The sequence below is a fragment of the Sinocyclocheilus grahami genome, unplaced genomic scaffold (genome assembly GCF_001515645.1).
Source record: "Sinocyclocheilus grahami isolate Dianchi unplaced genomic scaffold, SAMN03320097.WGS_v1.1 scaffold184.1, whole genome shotgun sequence".
Lineage (NCBI taxonomy): Eukaryota > Metazoa > Chordata > Actinopteri > Cypriniformes > Cyprinidae > Sinocyclocheilus > Sinocyclocheilus grahami.
In genome coordinates, this window is record NW_015505363.1 from 806,226 (window position 1) to 812,089 (window position 5,864).

The following is a 5,864-nucleotide window of genomic DNA, read 5'->3' on the forward strand; positions in this document are numbered from 1 at the left end:
TCTAATGATCCACTCAAAAAATTGCATTATTTTATTTAAAAATACCAAATGTTTTGAAATAATAACCAGGTATAGAGTCTGTACTAGAGTACTAGAGACTGTACATTTCCTTTCAAGCACAATGAAAAGTTGGAATGCCATTATCGGCGAGATGTAGGTCACCTAAACTTTAAAAAAACATTTTTGATTAACATATGTGTGCTTCAGGACCTCAAATAACGTTTTTCAAATAAACACATATTTTCAGAAGGGGACCCCACAATTAGTAACTTGAAACTCGCTCTCCGCATGTAGGTCCAATTCTCTGGAATCAATCAAAACTCCCAAAGGAATTCCCCATTCCCCCCTTAATCTCCTGGTTTTATTACTTTCCAGACAGTCTGCCCATTCCACCCAGCCCCCCATTCCTCTCTTTTGTACTGATCTCCAGCAAAGCCTGTGATTTTTTTACCACAGCACATTGCTTTTCATGCAGCGGAGCAGCTTTCATCAGTCTCCGCACGCAAGACAGCCCAGCCACAAACTTCACTATGGCCTGCTCTCACCATACGTGATCCTAATAATCAAGCACACGGATCCAAACTAGTGAAAACATGTTGCCAATACTAATGAAAGAGTTAAATGATGCATCACGCAAATTAAATGTGAGCATTTTCCTATTCAATTTGCACAAATAGTATGAATGAACTAACAAAAGATTGATAAGATTCAATTTCTTTGCGCTGAAGCAAAAAATCACAACCACCTACTCTAAAGGCATATTTACACAGCTGAGTTAAGGCTGCTCTGTGTTCTCCATGTTCTGTGCCAGAATGCAATGCAATGGCACATAAAACAGCACTAAATAAAATGTGGTAGTTCTGATCCAGCTCAGTCCCTGTATCAAAGGTGCCTCTGATGCTGCATATTGGCTCTGTGTATTTGAAATGGAATCTTTAACTTTGCTATCATCATGCCCTATATTCACAATATTAGTTTATTCATAGTTTCCTATTTATAAAACTGATTTCAAAGGAATATTCCAGAAAATATCATCAGTGTAAATGCATTTATGTCGCCAATACGCAGCATTAACCAGTCTGTATAAATGCACCTTTTACAGGTGTATATGCAGCTTCTGTGCTGCCTTTTCAGTGTAAAGACAGTTTAACCCAACCTTCTGGGTAGTAACCCAACCGCTGGGTCAAAACAACCCAATAGCTGGGTTTGTCCCTTTTTAACCCAGCATTTTTTAGAGTGTACTTTCAAATAATTGACTAAATAAATAATGTAATTATTTGTTCAATATCTCTGGTGAAACAAACTTTAAGACATCCAGCTAGTTGCAAATGTTCTTGGGTAAAAACAAACATCTTCAATGCCACAAATTGGTATTTCTTAGTTTGTTAATTAAAGACTAAAGTTTGCTGGGCCATTGTGCCAAATATTCCCATGGGGATGGTATGTTGTGCCAACCGTCTCTACTCACACTCTTGTCCTGTATGATGTTTGCCAAGTGGCATAGTTTATCACAGGCTTCCAAATACTATATCAAAATGTAACCCGTTCCAGTGCTACACTCTAAAAAATGCTGGGTTAAATACAACCCAGTGTTGGGTAAAATAGGGACAAACCTATTTTTTAAGCATTTTTTAGAGTGTAGTAGCCAGCATTCATATATTTTAAATATTCTCTCTAAATTATTTTTAGAATACAATTTATTGCAAGGCTTTTTTTTCTTCTTCTTTTTTGACATATACAATGGAAAAGTCTTCATACACTCTAAAAAATGCTGGGTTAAATACAACCCAGTGCTGGGTAAAATAGGGACAAACCCAGCATTTGGGTTGTTTTGACCCAGCGGTTTGGTTAAATGTTTAACCCAAACTTCTGGGTAGTAACCCAACCTCTGGGTCAAAACAACCCAATTGCTGGCTTTGTCCCTATTTTACCCAGCACTGGGTTGTATTTAACCCAGAATTTTTTTAGAGTGTACACTTTCAATGACTTGACAGAAGCAATGTGACAAAAATCTGTTAATTCAACTGCAACTGAAAACTGCAACACTCCAGATCTGCTCTGGTAACGGTCACTTGGAAGAGCTCCATCTACTGGCAGATTTACTCAATGAACTATGTTCCTGTGATGGTCTCAAATGATAATACCATGGTACTGAATGATTGCTACCATGTTCATGTGCCAATGTGTTTATGTGCTATTTCAAGGTACTTGAAATGGTGCATGTCTGTAAAACATATTATTGCATGGTCCTTTTTTGTTGGTGTAGTATTTTCTTCAGACTGATTTCTCCTAATCAGTTTTCTGTTTTGTAAAGGAATGCGAATAAATACTTCAATGAAAATGTTGTGTATATATTTTCATCCTTCGGGTGTGGACAGGATATTAGGGTCAATTCTCACATTAACCATGCACTGCTCACCTCAGTAAAATTACATCCTTTTTAATCTGCATAAGTAATTATTATTCAGCATTTACCTCTAGTGTATTGCACATTATTTGCTTTGGTGAGATTTGCAGCAATGTACAGGATGTACACATGAGGTGCTGGCTGTTATTTTATGCTAATAGTGATATGGGATCTCTTACCACTCGCAGCTGAACACACTACTTTTGATTAGCTTGAACCTTTGGGATTGCCTCAATGTGTTCCTTATCCACAAAACAGAGATCCTTGATTTCTGCAAGAGCCTTGCGTGGATTTCAACAAGGGCCTCTATTTGTTCCTGTTTGGACAGACGTGAAAGATGAAAGTTGGAATCAGAATTTCTGATGGACAGAAATGAATTGTACATCTGCACGGCTACTTTCATATTTTTCTCACTTGGTGGCTAAAGGATTAAAGCACTTGGCAGTGAAACTGCTGAGGATTACAGGGATTAATACAGGTTTAGAAAACGCTGGCGGAATTAAACTGATCACTGTAAGCACTGAACCCTATTAATTTAAGGCAGATTATTTGGTTGTGGACGGGGACATCATATGTCATATGGACACCAGTGTTTGCTGAATTGTCAGTACTGCAGCCCACAGACTCATCCTGACTGATGCAGGTTAATATACAGTGGGGAAAAAAAGTATTTAGTCAGCCACCAATTGTGCAAGTTCTCCCACTTAAAAAGATGAGAGAGGCCTGTAATTTTCATCATAGGTATACCTCAACTATGAGAGACAAAATGAGAAAAAAAAATCCAGAAAATCACATTGTAGGATTTTTAAAGAATTTATTTGCAAATTATGGTGGAAAATAAGTATTGGGTCAATAATTTCTCATTTTGTCTCTCATAGTTGAGGTATACCTATGATGAAAATTACAGGCCTCTCTCATCTTTTTAAGTGGGAGAACTTGGACAATTGGTGGCTGACTAAATACTTTTTTGCCCCACTGTATCTTCAACTTCTGTGCCTTTTGTGTTGATGTTTCATCTACTCAAAGTGTTTTCACTCTTCTGCTTTCCAAAAGAAGTGTCCCAGTTCTCCCAAAAATAAAATGTCTGTCACCATTTACTCACCATCATGTTTTTCCAACACTGTATCACATCCAGGATAAATTTTTAAGGATTTCCAAGCTTCAAAAAGAATGCAAAAGCACTATAATGGTATTATAAAAGAGGTCTCTATGACATTCTGAGTCTTCAGTGTGAGAAACAGACTAATGTGTATGCCATAACTTATGTATAACTCTCCGGTAAGCTATTATCCAGATAATTACGTTTGATGAACACATTTTACAAAACATGCCACAAAAATAATTTCAAATGAAAGTTTATTCCATTTTAAAACATTAACAATATATATATATATATATATATATATATATATATTTCTGGTTGTGTTATAACCCCCCCCTGTACACCTATGATAACTGACTTTATACATCCCCTAAACTACAAAAAAAAAGAAAAAAAAGCTCTATTTGTTTGCATTTGTAACTTTGTTTGCTTTTGTCATCTAATGCTGTGACATTCAGACATTTCTACTGTAACCTATGTGTGCCAATACTGATTACTGTATATAAAAACATCATGGTGTGACGGTATTTGGACTTAAAAGGTTGGGTCCGGGCGCCAGGGGTAAAAACCACCACAATTATTGAATTAAATGAATCATTAGAGATTAAATTATTAGAGCCACTATCAATTCTTTTATATGAATCATTACTCATCAAACGTTGGTTGGAATTAGACATTCTCAAAAGAAACACCAAGGGATTATGATCGGTGTAAACCGTAATCGGGTTCTTACTTCTACCCAAATACACCTCAAAATGTTGAAGTGCTAACAATAAAGCCAATGCCTCTTTCTCAATTGTACTGTACTTCTGTACGTTACCAGAGTTGCCTATATACCACACCATGTTACAGTAGGGCTATTGCAAACAGAAACAATACTGTACTACATAGATGTTTCCTATGAGCTTGATTTTTTAGTGGACTTTGCTGTTCCGATGAGCATGAACGCTATATGAGTGGAGCAACTGAGCGGAGCACACACGCATAGAGCGGATAATACGCAGAGCGTCACACCACGGGAAAGTGAATCCTGAGCGGTGAACTCATTTTCGGCAGCCGGAATTTCGGTGCATCTCAAATTATTGGCGACATCAGAAATGGATATTATATAATATATGTTTTTTTTTGAACATTTTAGCAATTTAAAAAAATTAAAAAAGGATTTTTTTACACGGCACCCCTGCTCTCCACAGACGGCACCCCGGTCTTTCTCAATTGTACTGTACTTCTGTACGTTACCAGAGTTGCCCATATACCACACCATGTTACAGTAGGGCTATTGCAAACAGAAACAATACTGTACTACATAAATGTTTCCTATGAGCTTGATTTTTTAGTGGACTTTGCTGTTCCGATGAGCATGAACGCTATATGAGTGGAGCAACTGAGCGGAGCACACACGCATAGAGCGGATAATACGCAGAGCGTCACACCACGGGAAAGTGAATCCTGAGCGGTGAACTCATTTTCGGCAGCCGGAATTTCGGTGCATCTCAAATTATTGGCGACATCAGAAATGGATATTATATAATATATGCTTTTTTTTGAACATTTTAGCAATTTAAAAAAATTAAAAAATTATTTTTTTTACACGGCACCCCTGCTCTCCACAGACGGCACCCCGGTTGGGAAACACTGGACTAGGCTACCACCATTTAACATGCTATAGATCAGCTTATTCAGCCTATTTATTGTGTCCTTTTTTGTGTTTTTTTATAGCCTATAGAAATAATATATTTAAATTGCAGTTTTATGAAAAAATTAGATAAACAAAAAATAAAACATAAAATTGCCTCTTTTCTCCACTCATGCCTTTTTGTAAATAAACACATTAGTGGGCATTCTAACTTTAACAGTGATCAAACTTAAGTTAGCATCAAAGCATTAACATTTGTGTGGGGAAATCAGTTACAGTGGAGGTAAGCAATCACTGCAGGTTTAAGATACAGACCGCTGTAATCTACAGGTGCATCTCAATAAATTAGAATGTCGTGGAAAAGTTCATTTATTTCAGTAATTCAACTCAAATTGTGAAACTCGTGTATTAAATAAATTCAATGCACACAGACTGAAGTAGTTTAAGTCTTTGGTTCTTTTAATTGTGATGGTTTTGGCTCATATTTCACAAAAACCCACCAATTCACTATCTCAACAAATTAGAATACTTCATAAGACCAATAAAAAAACATTTTTAGTGAATTGTTGGCCTTCTGGAAAGTATGTTCATTTACTGTACATGTACTCAATACTTGGTAGGGGCTCCTTTTGCTTTAATTACTGCCTCAGTTCGGCGTGGCATGGAGGTGATCAGTTTGTGGCACTGCTGAGGTGGTATGGAAGCCCAGGTTGCTTTGA